Raw genomic sequence first — 19,224 nt, 5'->3', positions numbered from 1 at the left:
CTCTCCTAAAATTGCCTTTTTATTCTTTATATGCCCAGGCTGAGAATTTTCCAAATCTGTACATTCTGCTTTCCCTTTAAGTATATATCCTGTCTTTAAATCATTTCTCTCTTTTTGCATTTTACTATAACCTGTTAAGAGAAGCCATGCAGCATCCTGAACACTTTTTTGCTTAGCAATTTCTTCTGTGAAACATTCTAGTTCATCGTTCTTAAGCTCTGTCTTCTACAAAGTCCTAGAACATAGACACAATTCAGCCAAGTTCCTTTCCACTTTATAACAAGGATGACCTTTCCTCAAGTCTCCAGTACATTGTTCCTAATTTCCATCTGAGACCTCATCAGAATAATCTCCACTGCCACAACCAGTGAAGAAATCTCTAAAAAGACTGAGCTTTGCCCTACAGCTGTTCTTCTGAGCTTTGACTAGAATCATGCTTAATCTGTTTATGGTGGTATAGGCTTTTTACATCATTCACTTCACAACTGTTTCAGCCTCTACCAATTATCCAGTCCCAAAGCCACTCCCACATTTTCAGGTGATTGTTAGAGCAACACCTAGCTCCTTAGTACTAATTTCCATCTTAGTTCATTTGTGCTGCTATAACAGAGTACCACAAACTGGGCAATTTATTAAAAAGGGAAATTCATTTCTCACAGTTCTGGAGGCTGGGAAGAACAAAATCAATGTGTTGGCATCTGGTGAGGACTGTTTTGCCTTGTTCTCATGTGCAGAAGGCAGAAAGGCGAGAGAGAATCAAGTCCCTCCACGAAGCCCCTTAAAGGACACCTAATCCCATGTACAGGGGTAGATCCCTCCTGGCCTCATGCATTGACTTTGCCCTCTGGTTTGTTATCCTCCATTCATTCTTGTAGCTATCTAGCAACCTAGCCAATTGTTGTAGGGTATAGATGTAGCAGCAGAATCTGCTGCCATCTAAATGCTTTTTTGTGAATGAATACTTCAAGATTTAAAAGATTTTAAAAACATAACAAATTTTTTAAATGTCATGCCTTATAGGTCCCACCTCTTAATATTATGTTGGCAACACCTGAATTTTGGAGGGGACACATTCAAACCGCAGTACCTACATATCAGGTAAGCACTGGGCTTATATCAGTGACTGTGATAGTTTTTTACTTTCATATAACTTGCATTTTTTTGGGGGGGAGCAGTGATGGATAATAAATAGATAAATATTCAAGTGACAAAATCATCAGGTAGTGATATGTGCAATGAAAATATTTAAATAGGCAATATGATAATCAGTGTCAAGACATCTACATTGGTTGGATGGTTGAGAGAACCTTGCTGTTGAAGGTAACAGTGACCCGAGATCTGACTAACAAGCAGCAACCAGCTGGGAAAAAAAACTGGGGACAGGCATCTCTACCATCAGAGAGCATGGCTAGAGCAAAGGCTCCTGTGGAGCAATAAACTTGATGGTTTGGAGGAAACAAAGAAGGCCAAGGTGGCTGGAAAAGAGAGAGTAAAGTAAGGAGTATAAGAGAGGAGGCCAAAGAAAGAAAAATGGGCCATATTATGTGGTGCCCTGTGAGCTAGGATGAGGAAGTTGCATATTCTATAGAATGGGAAACTATTGGAAGGATTTAAGCAGATGATACACAAATAAGTACTATGCTTTGTTTACAATATCAACTTATGCTATTTTGTATGGTGATTAAATATAGAAGTTTGTTAAGGAGTATAGCACTAAGATCTTGCTTGGGAGTAGAGGGTTGTTGTCTGTTTACATAAAGTCTAGTTGAGCAGGGGATTTAAATTTAAAGCCAGATTCCTCTTTTTCCTGGTTGGTTGTAGAGATAGCTTCCTTTGTTTTACTAAGAGTTGGGTGCCTGATACTGACACACCACCGAAGCTTGATGTGGATTTTTCTCCTGGCTTCAGGAGAGATAGCTCCACTGTCACATCATGCATGAAAGTCCAGACTCTGCTGTGCACAGGAAGGGTTCTGCAATAAAGCTATGGATATAACTCTGGCTTGTTATCCTCCATTCATTTTTGTGGATATATAGCAACCTAGCCAGTCATTTCAGGGGATAGACATAGCAGCAGCATCTGCTACCATCCAAAGCTTGAATCTTTTGTGAATGACTACTCATGATTGAAATATTTTTTAAAAAGATTCAGTGGCACTTTGAACTACTATTGGGCTGATAATGTTTTTGTTGTTGTTGTTGTTTTATTGTTTGTTTGTTTGTTGAGATGGAGTCTCGCTCTGTTGCCCAGGCTGGAGTGCGGTTGTCGCCTAGGCTGAAGTGCAGTGGCAGGATATCGGCTCACTGCAAGCTCCGCCTCCAGGGTTCACACCATTCTCCTGCCTCAGCCTCCGAGTAGCTGGGACTACAGGCGCACGCCACCAAGCCCGGCTAATTTTTTGTATTTTTAGTAGAGGCGGGGTTTCACCATGAGCTGATAATTTCTTAAACCTCAACAAAATACTATCTTCGGAATTTTTATAATTCATACTATTTAGCTTTTGCTATGTGTTTTGTTATCAGCAAAAGGATTATATGGGCTTATACATTCATGTGTTTGACTTATAAGTAATCCTCACTATTAGCTTTAAAAAATGTGCAGTGCCCATAGTCCCTGGGACTAGTGAAAAACATAATATGGTAAAGAGAAGAGAGTGTTAGTAGTAACTTATCATCCTGTGTACTATACAAAGGGCCTTTTGTGTAGGAATTTGCCTACGAGGTCACCAGCACTGTGTTACAGCACTTTCTTTTCTGGGCACTGAAGAGAGCTCAGTATCCTAGATGTTCTCAATGGTGATTAACACCAGGTAAAAGTAGAGAGGGCTCTTATTCTGAATTCTCTGTAGATCTTCTATCTTTTTCACAGAGGAAAAATAATGAGTTGTACAAGAGACTGTTCTGTTTCTTTGCATGAGACATCTCTCATTTGCTTTCCATATCTCTGAGGGCTCATTGCAAGGAAGATGCCCTAAAACTTTTTGATGACTATTTATCATACCACCATTGTGAAGAATTTTCCTCGTTTAAATTTTCCCCTAAATTTGGAGCTCAGCCAGCAGGAAATGGACTACTTTAGGGTTTCTGAACATCATTAGAGGTCTGGAACCCAGAGGCAGACAAAATCATGTAGGAGTCTGTACTTCTCCTGGACACGCATAGATCTTTTAATTTTTTTAAAAACGATTTAGTATTTTTTAAGGCTTGATATCATTTTATTAAAATTATACAATATTTTATTAAAAATCACATAAAATTTATTTTATAAAAATGAATGTATACTATTAAATCAAATTGCTATGTAGCTATATGGAATAATGAAGCAGATGTAAAATTAAGGGAACTTTGGTCAGAATGAAAAGAGTCATTTTCATCACACTAGAATGCAGCTGGCACAGAAGAAAATTGTGGGTCTAAAGGAGAGTTTGGTGGGGCTTATTCAGAAATTAACAGATCTTGGTCAAATAATTTCAATAATAGCCTTAGATTAGTTCAGATGTTAAAACTTTGTAAAATATCTTTCAATTATTTATTTTAAATTATTTATGATTCTCATTTTCTGATCTTATCTGTGAATACAAAGAACCAAAGATGTTAAAAATTAAGTTTTGCTATATTGTATAGACATTGTGAAGGACAGTTATGTAAAGAATAGATGACTTCTGATTTTCTGTTTCTTTTGCTTATTAATCCATAATACTATTCAAGCATAACTAGTTTATAACTTAAAAAGAATATGCTTCTTCTTAGCCTTGGGACTCTCAAATATAGTTATGTACACACTCTTTCTGTATATGTGCATCTAATTGAGTTCTTTCAACTCTAGTACATTAAATATACATGAAATTAACAAGGTGGCAAAACAAGCATGAGAATCTGTTCAAAAAATTAGAGTCCAAACATAAAGCAATGTAAAGTAATGAAGAAATCCTGAATGAACCCCATGGAGATTGCACTCCACAGACTGGCCCATGGCCAGCTCTGTCTCATACTTGACTCTAAAGTCATCAGCAGCAAGACGGGCATTGTCGATCTACAGAACGATGCGGGCATTTTCCACAGTATTTGCGAGTATCTGAGCCCTCAGGTCCTCGATGGCCTTGAAGTAAAGGCCCCAGTCTCTGACCTGGGGTCCCTTCTTCTCCAGGTGCTCCCGGATTTTGCTCTCCAGCTTCCGGTTCTCCGCCTCCAGGATCCTCACTCTTTCCAGGTAGGAGGCCAGGCTGTCGTTCAGGCTTTGCATGGTCTTCTTTTAGTTCTGGATGCCTCCCATTCCTGCCAGACCCCGGCCATCCCCGTGGCCAGACCCCCGGACCCCAAGCCACCCCGGAGGCTGTTGGAGCCGGACACGGAGATCCGGGAACCAGAGCCCCCGGCGCTTGCCTAGAAGCTGGCCGCGCTGGTGAGTGGCCGGGCGCTGTAGCTGGGCGGCTGGACGGAGCCCGGGGACCGGTAGTTGGTGCAGAAGGTGGAGGAATAGTGAAGCTCACGCTGTCTGGGGAGGAGAGCGAGAGCACAGGACTCAGACTTTGCCAACTAAAATATATTTTCATAGATCAGGGTGTAATAGCGGGGGGTGGAAAGTAGCTCATGGGCCCGATTTTTCTCATCATTCGTAATAGGAATTTAGGAGGTAGTATCTAAGGTTGATGGAATAGCAAGCAAGGCTTTAAGTGTATTATTTAGAGCTATTAAAATAATCAATAGAAGAAAACATGTTTTAATAGACCATGGAAGATTAGCTGGGAAGTTTGTAAGTAACTCAACTCTTATCTTTTAATGTGAGAAGCTAATGGATACTATTTAAAGACCATAAATCAATAAATTGATGTAAAACCCTATTATTTACATTATGTTCATAACCATCATATAAACTACAATTAGAAATGTTGGAAAAAGATTTTCCCTGAGAGTGAGGTAGGTGAGAGTGCGATAGGTAAGATGGATGAAAGACTTACTGTTAATATAATAACTCTTTAATATTTTTCAAACCTGGGCTTGAATGTTTCAAATAAAGTTAAAAAGTGCATCTATATATAGCCTGATTCCACTGCTACAATGAATACATAGATATCTTTGTACATCTGTACAAACAAGATTAATTCCTAGAACTGAAATTGTAATTCTTATAGAAACTCCACAGTTACCTTTTTAAAAAGGCTTGTTTTAATTTAAATTTCAACCAGTATCATTTGAGTACTTACATTTCCCCAAACCCTGGCCCAAATTAAGTAATTTAGATATTTGATCAATCTGCTTAATAAAAATTATATCTTGTTGTTTTGATGCTCATTTTAAATTCTTAAGGAGGCTGAATACTTTTTTCACGTGCATTTTGGCCATAAAAACTCTATGGATGGTTTTCCTGTTATTATGATTTTCCTGGTTTTCTGTTGGTTGTTGGAATTAGTTAAATAAATTATGGTACTTCTGTTTAATAAAATAATACTATTCCAGCATTGAGAATGATGGATAAATCATCTGACTAAAATGTAAAGATTATTATACCATATTATTAAGTAAAAATAATGTAGAATGATATTAAAAGTATAATTTCACTTTTCACTTGGATAATATATATAGATAATATAAACAACCCCTATTAAAATGGCATTTTGTCTTCTAGCTCCTATCTTTTACAATTCGAACTTTCTTCTATATTAATTTTTCCTCTTCCATTGTTTTCTATTATTCCTTCATATTACATCTGCATGTAATATGTGTTTAATACTATTATATACAGAGGTCTAGTTGAAAAAAATAAATTCACATGTTCCATTTATGCCTTATAACTAAATTATTTTTTGTTACTTGCTACATCTGTACTTAGTAATAGATCTTTCAAAACAATCTCCTTGTGCAACTCGTATTTTAGCAGTTACGATTGCTTAGACTGGAACTTCTGAACTGCTTTGTGCCTCAGAATCATTTAAAGAATTTTGTAAAGTGTAAAGTTTTCCAGTCCCAACTGTGGAGATTTAGATACAAAAAGTCTGGGGTGAACTTTAGAGACTGTTTAGTCAGTTTGGGCTGCTATAACAAAAATATTATTTCTTATAGTTCTAGAGTCTGGGAAGTCCAAGCTCAAGGTGCTGGTCAGTTAGATTTCTGGTGAGGGCCTTCTTCCTGGCTTTCAAAAGCACACCTTTTTACTGTATCCTCTCATGATGAAAGATTATCTCTCTCATATCTCTTATAAGGACAATGATCCCATTTATTATAGCTCCATCCTCATAACCTAATTACCTCTCAAAGGCCCCATCACCAAATACCGTAACACTGGGGAGTAGGGCTTCAACATATAAATTTTGATGGGACATGATTGTGTTCCATTCATGTACTCTGTGCCACTTAGTACATGGCATTCAGGTCCTGACTTATCAGAATTTGTGTCCTCACATGCAAAATGCATTCATTTAATCACAATAGCTCCAAAAGTCTTAGTTAGTATCAACATCAACTCTAAAGTCCAAAACCTCATCTAAATATCATCTAAATCAGATACAGGTAAAACTCAAGGTACAATTTATCCTGAAGCCAAATTCCAATTCAACTGTTCAATATATGAAACCAGATAAGTTATGTGCTTCCAAAATATAATAATGGGACAGATACAGAACAGACATTCCCATTCCAAAAAGAATTTATGACTAAGACCTCAAAAGTGCAAGTAACAAAAACAAATGAATGGAACTTAATAAAATTGAAAGGCTTCTGCACAGCCAAAGAAATAGTCAACAGAGTGAACAAACAAATTGCAGAAAGGAAGAAAATATTTGTAAACTATCATCTAACAGGGGACTAATACCCAGAATGTACAAGCTACTCATTGAAATTAGACCCACAAATAATTCCATTAGAATTAGGCAAAGTACATGAATAGATACTTTTTTTTGTTTTTTTTTTTTTTTTTTTTTTTTTTTGAGACGGAGTCTCGCTCTGTTACCCAGGCTGGAGTGCAGTGGCGCGATCTCGGCTCACTGCAGAATAGATACTTTTTAAAAGAAAACATACAAACGGCCAACAACCACACAAAAAAAGCGCAAAAAAGCTAATCATCAGAGAAATGCAAATTAAAACCACCATGAAATATCATCTTATAACAGGCAAAACACTATGAGATTTCTCAAAGAATTAAAGATAGAACTACCATTAGATCCAGGGATCTCATCCTTGGGTACCTACCCAGAGGAAAAAATGATCATTGTACCAAAAAAATACCTGCACTCTTATGTTTATTGCAGCACTATTCACAGTACCAAAGACATGAAAACAACTTAAGTGTCCATCAATGGATGATTGGATAAAGAAAATGTGGTATATTTACACAGTGGAATATGTTTTAGCTATTAAAACAATAAAATCATATCATTTGCAGCAACTTGCAAAACTGGAGGCCATTATCTTAAGTGAAACAACTCAGAATGAAAAATATTGCATGTCACTTTTATGTCACTTCCACTTTCTGGGAGTAAATAATGTATACATCTGAACATAAATTGTGGACTGACAGGTAATAAAGACTTGGAAAGGTGGAGGTGTGAGGGGGGATGGATTATAAGAAATTACTTAATGGGTATGAGATACATTATTAGAATGATGGACAATAAAATCCTAGACTTCATCACTACACAATATATCCATGTAACAAAATTGTACTTGTACCCCTTAAATTTATTTTTTTAAAAAATAGGAAAGAAGGAAGAGGTACTGGTTCCCCAGCAAGTCCAAAATGTAGCAAGGCAAACTTCATGAGATTTCAAAGCCCAGGAATAATATGTTTTTGGCTCAGTATTTTTTTATCTTCCAGAACCATTGAGGTGGAGGTCCTGCCCATGAACCTCTCTGCTAGGTGGGATTCACTCCTCCAGGACTCTGCCAGGTGGGGCCTCACCCCCAAGGCTCTGGGTGGCTTTGTTGTCCACACTGACACTAATGTCTTTATCAAATGGTCAGTGTACCACGCCCTTAGTGATCTCTTTCAAAAATGCTTGCTCACTTTTAGCAATATGAATGGGCTGGAAATTTTCCAAATCTTTAAGTTCTGGTTCTTTTTTACCTAATTATTGCATCTTCAATTCATTCCTCTCCTCTTGCAGTGCACTATAAATAGTAAGGTGGAACCAAACCAGTCTTTACACACTTTGTTTAGAAATTTTCTCAGCAAAATACCCAATTTCATTCTTCACAAGTTCTACCTTCCACAAAATGGTAGGAAATGAACACAGTTCAGCCAAATTTATTGCCACTTTATAATAAAGATTACCTTGTTACTTTTCTCATTTCCATCTGAGACCTAATCAGAAAGGCCTTTACCATCTCTATTTCTACCAACACACCATTACATGATTATTAATGTATTCTCTAAGATGATGAAAGAATTATCAATAGCTCTCCTCCTTTTCAATGAGCCTCAATCACCAAAATCTCTCTTAAAACTCCCTTCATTAAAATATTGACTCTTTCTAGCATGTATTCGAAATTCTTCCAGTCTCTACCCATTACCCAATTCCAAAGAGTACTCAGTTCCAAAGCATTTAAAACTGCTTTCATAGTTTTAAGTATTTGTTACAGCATTATTCCACCTCTTGCTGCTACCATTTTTTAATGTTAGCCAGGACTCTCTAGAGAAACAGAACTAATTGGAGATACACAGTCAGCTCTTCATATTCCTATGTTCTGCATCTGTGGATTCACTCAACCACAGATTGAAAATACATATATTTTTCAGAAATGGATGATTGTGTTGATACCGACTTTTATTTTCTTGTCACTATTCCCTAAACAACACAGCATGAAAACAATTTACATAGCATTTGTAACGTATTAGGTATTATAAATAACCTAGAGATGATTTAAAGTATACAGGAGGATGTGTGTAGGTTATATGCAAATACTATGCTATTTTATATGAGGGACATAAGCATTTATGGATTTTCATATTTGTGAAGATTCCTGGAACAAGTCCTCTGTGGATACTGAGGGACACACATGCATACACATATAATTTATTATAAGGAATTGGCATATATGATTACGTGGACTCAAAAGTTCCACAATTGGCTGCCTGCAAGCTGGAGACCCAGAAAAGCTGGTGGTGGTGTTCTGATAACTGGAGGATGGATGGTATAAGTCTTGGTCAAATGCAGAAGACTGATGACCCAGCTCAAGCAGTCAGAATGAATTCCTTCCTCCCTTGCATTTTTGTTTTAATCAGACCATCAGTGGATTGAATAACGTCCACCTACATTGGAAAAGGCAATCTGCTCATTTCAGTTCATCAATTTAAATGTTAGTCTCATCTGGAAACACCCTCACAGACACTCAGAAATAGTGTTTAATCTGGACACTCTGTGTCCAACAAACAAAATTAACCATCACAGAAACATATTTTTTGAAGTTCCCCAACTGGTTCAGATGCGTAATAAGTTTGAGAACAACTTATTAGAACTTACCAGAAGAAAATTACTTTATAAGTGTATTTCAGTGCTTTTAATATATTTGAAGATTTTGCTAAAAATATTATTTTTCTATCTCTTTAACATTAATGTAACTATTTTTTAATTTTGGAGGTTGAGCAACCCTTCAGGATATTTGAACTTTTTCAACATATACTGAAATAAACACAATATACCTAATGTAAATGACAAGTTAATGGGTGCAGCACACCAACACGGCACATGTATACATATGTAACAAACCTGCACATTGTGCACATGTACCCTAGAACTTAAAAAAAAGAAATATACACAATAATCCAAAGATCTAAAATGGTCCACAGTATACCTGTAGTGATTTACCCATAGTGAAATTATCTTGTACTTATTTAAATTTAAGAGATAGGCTTAATGAGAATTCTAAAATGAATTAGCTCTATTTTACCTGTCTTTCTACACGCTCATTTCAAGGAAGTCGGTCTATCAATATGAGCTCATATTGTTCAGCTGGAGAATGAGGAGAATAGATGCCACCCACCCTACCACATGGCAGATTCCCAAATCCTCCACAATTCAAACTTCAGTTGTGAGGCACACTTTCCCCAGTGCCTCTCTGGTTTCTTCTCTATGAATCTGTTATTATACTCCTATGTTTTTCCTGAAAGTAAGTAACTTTGTCTTCTTCATGTTGCTATCTTCAGCACAGTATCTGGGATTCAGAAGCGCTAAATACTGTCTTATCCCTGATTTCTTTGTTTGCAGTCCCTATCATTGCTACTATGTTTTGAATTCCCTTAGGCCTGCTGCTAGTCAGTGTTCTACAGGTACCTTGCTAAGATTTGTAGTCTTGTGGATCCAAGTAAGGGAGTTCTTAGAAGACAGAACATTTTCTGCCATGTCTTTTTGGTTTCACTTTCACTTAGCACAATGCCTGATTCACAGTAATAACCAATGTGTGCTAAACTGAACTGAAATTACCCTACATTAGAGAACACATTCTATAACTTTTCAATTTAAAAATAGATACAATTAATAATGTAATGATTGCAAAATTAATTTGAAATCCATCTCAGAAGTGTATGGAAACTTTTTAAAGATTTAATATTATTTAATAAAAGAGACTCTACTATGTATCCTCTAAATTTTTCTAAAAAACGCATTTTTCTTAAAAAGTACAAGAAAACTCATTTTTTATACTGATTTCCATACTAATTTATACTGTCACAGATGGAAACAAAGGATTAGCCTATAGCATATTCCTTAGGAGTCACTGCCTATTGAATACCTACAATGAAGTATTACACAGAGTGCATGAAAAACATAGATTTCAACTTTGAAAATACGTATTTAAAACATTCTTTTTTGAAAATTATTTCTTCACATTCAGATGGCTGTGTTCGAAATTGTGAAACAGCAATAAAAAGAAATTTATATAATACTAGTTATTGAAAAACAAAGTCAACACTTTGAAATGATAGACCTTTCTCCACGTTACTGTGTCCGGAATTGGTTCCTTCCAGTGGGTTCTTGGCCTCCCTGACTTCAAGAATGAAGCTGCGGGCCCTCGCGGTGACTGTTACAGTTCTTAAAGATGGTGTGTCTGGAGTTTGTTCCTTCAGATTTTCAGATGTGTCCAGAGTTTCTTCCTTCTGGTGGGGTCGTGGTCCTGCTGACTTCAAGAGTGAAGCGCAGACCTTCGCAGACCTACACAATGAGTGTTACAGCTCTTAAAGGTGGCGCGAGTTGTTCGTTCCTCCCTGCGGGTTCATGGTCTCGCTGACTTCAGGAAGGAAGCTGCAGACCTTTGCCAGTGAGTGCTACAGCTCATAAAGGTAGTGTATACCCAAAGAGTGAGCAGCAGCAAGACTCATTGCAAAGAGAAAGAACAAAGTTTCCACAGCGTGGAAGGGAACCTGAGTGGGTGGCCTCTGCTGGCTGGGTGGCCAGCTTTTATTCCCTTATTTGGCCTGGCCCACATCCTGCTGATTGGTCCATTTTACAGAGTGCTGATTGGTGTGTTTTTACAGAGTGCTGACTGGTGCGTTTACAAACCTTTAGCAAGACACAGAGCACTGATTGGTGTGTTTACAATCCTTTAAGCTAGACAGAAAAGTTCTCCAAGTCCCTACCCAACCCAGAAGCCCAGCTGGCTTCAGCTCTCATTATGAAAATCAGAAGCCACTGAAGAAATACGGTTGAGGGAATTTGTTGACAACAGGAAAGTCACTTAGTTTCTGGTTCCTATAAGTTCCAGCCTGCTAACTCTTGATTTAAGAAACCTAACTAATCACATTTTTCATAAAGCATTTGAAGGTCAGTACCAATTTAAATCAATTAATCAAAGAGAATTTCTCCTGAGGAAAAACTGATCATAACTTAGTGAAATTTGGAAACATACAAGTGAAAATGTATAAATATTTTTGGCCACCATGTAATCTAGTGTGCTGTTATTATTTTTAATGGTTTGGTCAGTGTGAAATTTGGCAATACCCTTTGGAAAAAAATAGTTTGGCTGATTTTAAAATGTTCATATAATCTTACAATATCTAAGGTTTATATTTTAGTGAATACACATGCAGTTGTGAGCTTTATTGCTAAATAGTTCTGATTAGGTAAAAGTAAATTAATCAATCAAAAACATATTTTAAGTACAATTTTATGAACATCCAAAAGGAAGATGTTCAGTTGGCTCCAAGAGCAAGTATTGTTATCTTAGAATCTTAGTCTATGGAACAATAATTCGGGCGTTTGAAATCTATTTTTGTTAATACATTATTCTGTCTGTGTATCTCCACTTGACCAAGTTTGCAGTTGGGTGAATATTTTACATTTACTTTAAGAAAAAACTATCTTAATTTAGAAATAGGGTTATTATTTTTTTCATGTTGATTAGCCAATAAAATTTTATATTAGGAATTCTCATCAGGATATAAAATCCTTTCCTAAAATTAATGGCAAGTGCTCTCTTAATACTGTAAATTATTAAAGACTTAGATGTCAAATCCATTTTTGCAAGGACATTATTGAATTATTTAAATAACTGAAATCACTTGAAAGTGGGAGTTGACCATTTAAAAACATATCTACTTGATCCTAAAATCATGTATAAGTTCCTGAGAATGAGATTTGATGCATTTTAGTCATTATATTTGCCAACCAGAATGCATCTGCAATGTTTCAATGTTTAATTGCCTCCTCTGTGGAGCCAATTATCTGTTAACATAAAATAGAATTTTCCTACTGAATTTCGAAATTTGAGGTTATGATATCTGTAATTGCCAATTCTATAAGACTGACAAAATTTGTCTCCTTACCCCAACCCCTCAGAAATGAGGATGATAATGATTAAAGACTCTTGGTTCTGACATGATGGGTGTGATTAGTTACAGTAACACAAAAGCTGGAATGGCAATATAATACCAACCGTTTATGTGGTTACATTGTAATAGGCCTGGAAGTTGAAAAAAAATAATTCAAAAACATTATTTGTCTACATTTTGTGGCATGTCATGACAATTACATGGCATTATATAGGCTGACAAGTTGAGATGATTACTGTCTTTTTATTATACAAAGGGAGGAGTACTTTTGGAATTAGGGATGAGGAAAGAATGATGGAGCAAACATTCCTCTCCTACTTCGCTTTAGCCTGGGAAATTTTGTTTTTAATAAGTCAAGTAGTGGGAATATTTTGACATTTTTACAACTTGGATGTATTTACTCGAAATATTTAAATTTAAGCTTGCGGACTTATAGATTTAGCATTATATTTTACAGGTTTTTACTTTCTCCTAGTGAACTAGTATCTGAAGAAATTAATAGGGCAAATAGAAAAATGTTTTATAAGGTCATTCCTGGAATGTTTGTCTTATGTTATTTGAAATAACTCAGAAGTTGTTTAAACCCTGGTGGCTCCTGGGAACTGTCATTCGTTTACCTCAAAGAGGCACAAGCTCTTTTATGACTGTGTTTTACAGCACCTTCTTTCAACCACAACTGAATATATACTTCACTTCTTAGAATGGTACAAACACTTCTTAGTTTGAATCTTTTTGGATCCAAAGCTGCTTGATTTGAATGTGGTAAACCTTTTATTTGTGATTCTAGATTCCCAGGGGAAGATGTTGGGTCTATGCAATTTTACCTACAGAATGCCTACGAGGCCTTTGTGAAATTAGGTCTCAGTAACATTTTAACAACAACAATTTCTATTTTTCAGTCTCTTTACTACTTTCGAATTATAAGATGTCTATACCACACTCTAAAGAATCTCACAAGTAGGTTAGAAATGTGAAAAACTGAGCTCTCTTCTTAATGGCCATCTTAGAAACCGCAGATAATTTAAATGTAACTAGGTCTAATCCAACCAGTTTTCTTTAATCAAGACCATGTGTAAACTAAATTTTATTAATTTAAATATTTTTCCTTTTACTTTGCCTTGTTCTAAGAAGACTTAAGGCAGGTAGCAAGATGCACACAAATAAGATAAAAAAGGGGTATTAGTTCATTTAATGTTGCTACAAATGAATCCCTGTGGCTCACTAATTTATAAAGAAAAAAGTTATTTGGCTCATGAGTCCCATGATTGGAAAGTTCAAGTTTGGGATACTGCCTGTAGTGAGGGCCTCAGGCTCCTTCTACTTCTGGCAGAAAGCAAAGGGTAACTGGTCTGCATAAAGATCACATGGCAAAAGAGGAAGAAAGAGAGAGAGGGAGGCACCAGGTTTGTTCAAACAACCAGCTCCTTTGGGAACCAACAGAGCAATAATTCACTCACCGCTAAGGGAGGGTATTAATTTATTCATAAGGAAACTGCCTTTGTGACCCAAACACCTCTCCTTATGCCCCATCTCCAACACTGGGTATATATTTTAACCTGAGATTTGGAAACATGCAAACCATAACAGAGGAATGGGGGAATGAAGGTGAGAAAAATAAGATAAAACCACTAGCATGATTAGCACACCACTATGCTGCTCTTTTCTAGTGATAGGAAATAGATACATCATTAAGGTTTCTGGCAGACCACAAAAATACAGAATTGTGGTTGATTAACCATCTCAAAGGGTCTATACAATAAAACAAAAGCAATTGCTCAGAAGAGTAAAACATTCCTCAATGTTGATTCTGGAGAACTATTTTTGTTGTTTGTCCTCAGAGAGAAAATATGGTGCCATGTGTTAAACCATGTTTTCCACAACATTATTTTGGTAAATACAGAAGTGTGCTCTATGAAGCTATTTCTTATTAATGTTCCTCAAAGTGTATTAGAGACACCACATTATATAATAATTTAGAAGGAAACAAAGAAAAAGTAAAAAAAAAGGTACAGGATGGTAAAACATGATTCAGGTATGCAGTTTTTTTCTAGTAGTTTGGTTTCATTCATGGACAGAATAGTGTAATTAGAAAAAAATGTATCTTTGTAGTCACCACCTGACCTCAAAAAACACATAGAAAAAATCTGATATCAAGGTAAGGAAGAAGTGAGAAAAAATTTTAATTATCTGTTTATTGTAAAGTATATACATTTTGAAAAAATCGAAAACAATAAGGCTTATGTAACTAATGTCCTCTTATATAGCATAATGTCCTTGAGGTTCATCTATATTGTCACATATGGCAGAATATTCTTTTTTTCTTTCAAGCTAAATAGTATTTAGCTTGGGCACTAAAATAGTGTAGCCTGGAGTTTTGAACTGAAATATCCAGTAAAGAGATTTTAACGTTTGAAGAAGTAGTGGCTGATTTGAAATAATTGAGGAACAATTGGGAATTGGCTTGGGAAAGATAATGGCAGCAAGTCCAAGAGGAGAAACAGAAGATACTGCTAAAGGGATTCTCCAGATTCTTCCAGTTCAGTTTCCTATTTCCCAGCATAATCACAATTAGCTCTTGGGAAAACAGGTGTAATTTTTTTTTCCTTACAAAGCCCTATATCTAAGAAATACCACAATTTTCACTTTAGCACCAAGATAAAATTTATATAAACAGTAGAGAAGTAGCAGCCATGGACTCCACAAAGACTGAACAGAGAAAAGTATGCAATTAAAACAAACAAAAAGCTCACAACTTAATTTGAAGCAGTTAGGGATCCTCCCTTTACTAGTGAACAATGAGGCAATCTATTTTTAGCATGCAGTGAAGTTTGGCTCAAAATTTAATTCAAGGCATTAGAGGGCTCTGTTAATTCGCTGCTTATATTTCAGGAGTACTAACGTGGCTTACAAGAAACCAGAGCAAACTGATTGATTTCAGGTTTAAATTTACTTGCCTTGGGCACTGAGCTTAAATTGTCTGGGGTTGGGAGAAAAACACAGCGAGAAAGATATACTGACATGGTTGTAAATTGCTCTGACCTTCACTACACACTCAGCACTCTAGCATGACTCAGTGCAGACTAGCCAATTTAGTAAGCCACAAGTACCAATAATTACTAGTTATTAAACCCTAATTGTGTGCCAGACATTTTGCTAGGTGCTTTATATTCCTTCTCACTAATATTCATATGCTGGGTTGAATACTGTGTCTCCAAATTATGTCTACCTGGAACTTCACCCTGCGACCTTATTTGAAAATGGGATCTTTGCAGACGTAATTAGGTTAAGATGAGGACATATTGGATTAAGTTGGGTCCTAATACAATAACTGGTGTCCTTATATGAAGAGAAAACAAAGACACAGAGACATGCCTAGGATGAATGCCACATGATGACAGAGGTAGAGAGTATGGTGGCGACATGAGCCAAGGGTTGCCAACCGCCACCAGAAGCCGGGAGAGAGGCATGAGATGATTTCTTTCCCAGAATCTCCAGAAGGCACCAACTCTGCTGACACGTTGATTTCAGGCTCTGGCCTCTAGAACTATGTAAGAATAAATTTTTATTTTTGTAAACAACCCAGTTTGCAGTAGTTTGTTACCTCTGCCCTAGGAAACTAATACAATTCACATTAACCCTCAAGGTAGGTGTCTGTTTCTTTAAAAAATTTTTTTTTACAACATAACCCGACTAAAACTTGTGCTCACTCCACTGTCTTTTAATCAATCTCACTAAACAGTAGAGTATAGCAATTAGGTGATCTGATGAAAAAAATTATCCCAAAATTTATGCAAATTGACCACATATGCTTTTTCATTTCAATTCCAAGAGGAATTCTTTCCATCAGGAAGTTGACTGCTCCTTCAAGATGGTCATTGCTACCTTGTCAAAGCCTGTAACCTGGGAGATAGCCAAATAGGATGGCTTTGATGATTTCTCACCACAACAGGGCTCCTGTGCTTGCAGGAAAGGAGATTATAGATATTGGAAGACCAGGCAATGCAAGGAATGAGTCTGCACATTCTGGGTCAGATGCCTGGAATAATGTGTTACAGGCTTCTAGGGAATGAGGGGGAATCCAGCATTGATGGCTGCTTTGTTGATGCTGAAGAATCTGAGGATTACAATGAACAGGTTTGGGAACAAAGTCAGGAATTTTAAGTGGCGCAAAAAAGTCTGGTTATAAAAATGGGCACTGATTAGGTCATGGGCAGGGCAGAAGAGAAGAAACCAGGAATGGAAACTGGACTTAGCAAAGGGTACAAAATCAGCTATGAGGCACTCAGACAGGAACTCACAGACAGAAGCTGGCCTGGCAAGAAGTAGTGTATAAACACTAGACACTCTGAAGAATCTAGATTCTTGCCAACCTGGAGGATGAAGACAGCAAGTAGGTTGGGCAGATCAGTGTCAAGAGATTCAGGACAGACGGATAGATCTAAATGGAAACAGATTGAATCTATGGCAGGGGTCAAATATCAGAAAGTCAAGCTAAATTCACAGGGAACAAATAAGAAGGGCTCTTGTTTTTCATCCCCTCACAAAGTTCTGGGTTTCTGGTAAAAAGTAAGAGGGTATTTTACATGTTCAAGGGTTCTCTGCAGAGTGACAGAAAGCTTACTCCCAGGCCCTCCCTCCCCATTACAGAAATTTTGTTTTATTTATATGGCACTTAATATATATGTGCAGTTTATAGATGTCTTAAATTTCCTGCCAGAAGGTATGCTCCTCTTGGTATTAACGGATATTATTTTTGAGCACCTACTGTGTCCCAGGTATTCTTTGTCAGTGCTTCATATACATTATAATGCCATTGTTTCTTTTGAATGCACACAATCCTGAAGAGTTTAAGATGTGGAGAGATAAGTAACTCATGGTCACACAGCTAGAAAGAGACAGAACTATAAATTAAACTCAGATAGTCAAATTTCACATTCAGTTTTTATTGTCATTGATGGTGTTTTCCCTCCTATTTCCCATGCCTTATTTATTGCTACCAATTCGCAGTCCTTACAGCAACAGCAAGTTAGATGATCTGATGAGGATTACTTTGTTTCCACACAGGAGTATAGTGTGTGCTGCTTCCTAGAGCTTGATCCTTCTGGTTGCAGATTTTGGTAATGGCGGAATACTACATCTTCTAGGGGAGCTCACGGTAAGAATGAAGTAGAAGAGGCAGGAGTCCAATGAGTCATTCTATGTCATCAGGTGCCCAGACTGCAATTGTGAAGGAAGAATTGTTTGCCTTGAGGCTTATCATACTTCCCACAAGGGCAGGGCTTGGTGTCAGAGTGTAATCTACACAAAACAGAGAATCAGAATCTATTTAGAGAGGGAGTGCTTCACAGAGGATATAATAATGAAGATTTCAGAACTATCTTGACTTTTTCTTTCCTAAAACTTTACCTAGTAAACTCCCATTCAATGAAATGGTGAAGCCCTGTCTCTACTAAAAATACAAAAATTTGATGGGCGTGGTGGTGCATGCCTGTAATCCCAGCTACTCAGGAGGCTGAGGCATGAGAATCACTTGAACCCAGGAGGCAGAGGTTGCAGTGAGCCAAGATCACACCACTGCACTCCAACATGGCAACAGAGTGAGACTCCATCTCAAAAAAAAAAAAAATACATCCGTGCTACTTTAGCAGTGTGGGGTAGTTGGAGAACCAAATGCATGTGTAGCCACTTAACAAGCATCTAAAGCTTGAACAAATTACTTCTCCTTTTGAAACTCAGTTTTTTCCTCTGTGAAGTGAGATAATACTTACCTTGCTGTCTACGTGAGAGAGTTAAGTTTCCACGCTGGCCCATGGAAAGCATTCAGAAAATTGTTCTCTTATCTTGACTACATAGGATTCCAAACTGTGTGCATTTCTTTCCAACTAAAATATGAATTCTCAATGTTAGGACTGATGGTGGTCCTCACTTTTTTCTATTCGTTTTAGCAAGTGCCTAAAGAATTTATAAAATAAGTTATTTTATAAAAAACAGTAACTTTTTTTATTATGATTAGTTAATTCACACATGGGTAAGCTGACTTGAAGAGCTCCACACCACTTAGGACTAAGAGTGGTGATTTGGAATTGAATTTCTCATGTAGTGGCTGTGGAGAAGACAGTGAGAAGTGTCGGTTCATTTTCTGTTGATATAACAAAATGCCACAAACTGGGTAATTTATAAAGAAAAGAAGTTTTTTAAGTTCAATGTTCTGGAGGCTGGAAAGTCCAAAGTCGAGGGGGCTACATCTGGTGAAGACTTTCTTGTTGCCTCATAACAGGGTGGAGAGCATCACATGGTTAGGAGGCAAGAGCAAGAGAGTCAGAGAGAGCTTGCTTTTATAACAAAGCCACTCCTGTGATAACAAACACACTCCCCTGATAATGACATTAATCTATTCATGAGGATGGAGAGATTATGTTTTCAACATGTGAAAATTTGGAGAATACATTCAAACTATAACAACAGGGA

General features: G+C 36.9%; 1 long non-coding RNA gene across 1 annotated transcript; it reads right to left on the bottom strand.

Annotated features, from left to right (window-relative positions):
* Positions 1-17,678: 17,678 nt before the first annotated feature.
* LOC101178993 lies at positions 17,679-18,707 on the bottom strand. The gene is made up of 2 exons (XR_178369.2): positions 18,525-18,707; positions 17,679-18,054 (listed from the first exon to the last, which is right to left on the bottom strand). It is a non-coding gene; the product is annotated as an uncharacterized LOC101178993 (long non-coding RNA).
* Positions 18,708-19,224: the final 517 nt, after the last annotated feature.

Source organism: Nomascus leucogenys, chromosome 6 (assembly GCF_006542625.1).
Source record: "Nomascus leucogenys isolate Asia chromosome 6, Asia_NLE_v1, whole genome shotgun sequence".
NCBI lineage: Eukaryota > Metazoa > Chordata > Mammalia > Primates > Hylobatidae > Nomascus > Nomascus leucogenys.
Note: the sequence above shows the minus strand (reverse complement) of the source record. Positions and strands in the feature narration are given on the sequence as shown.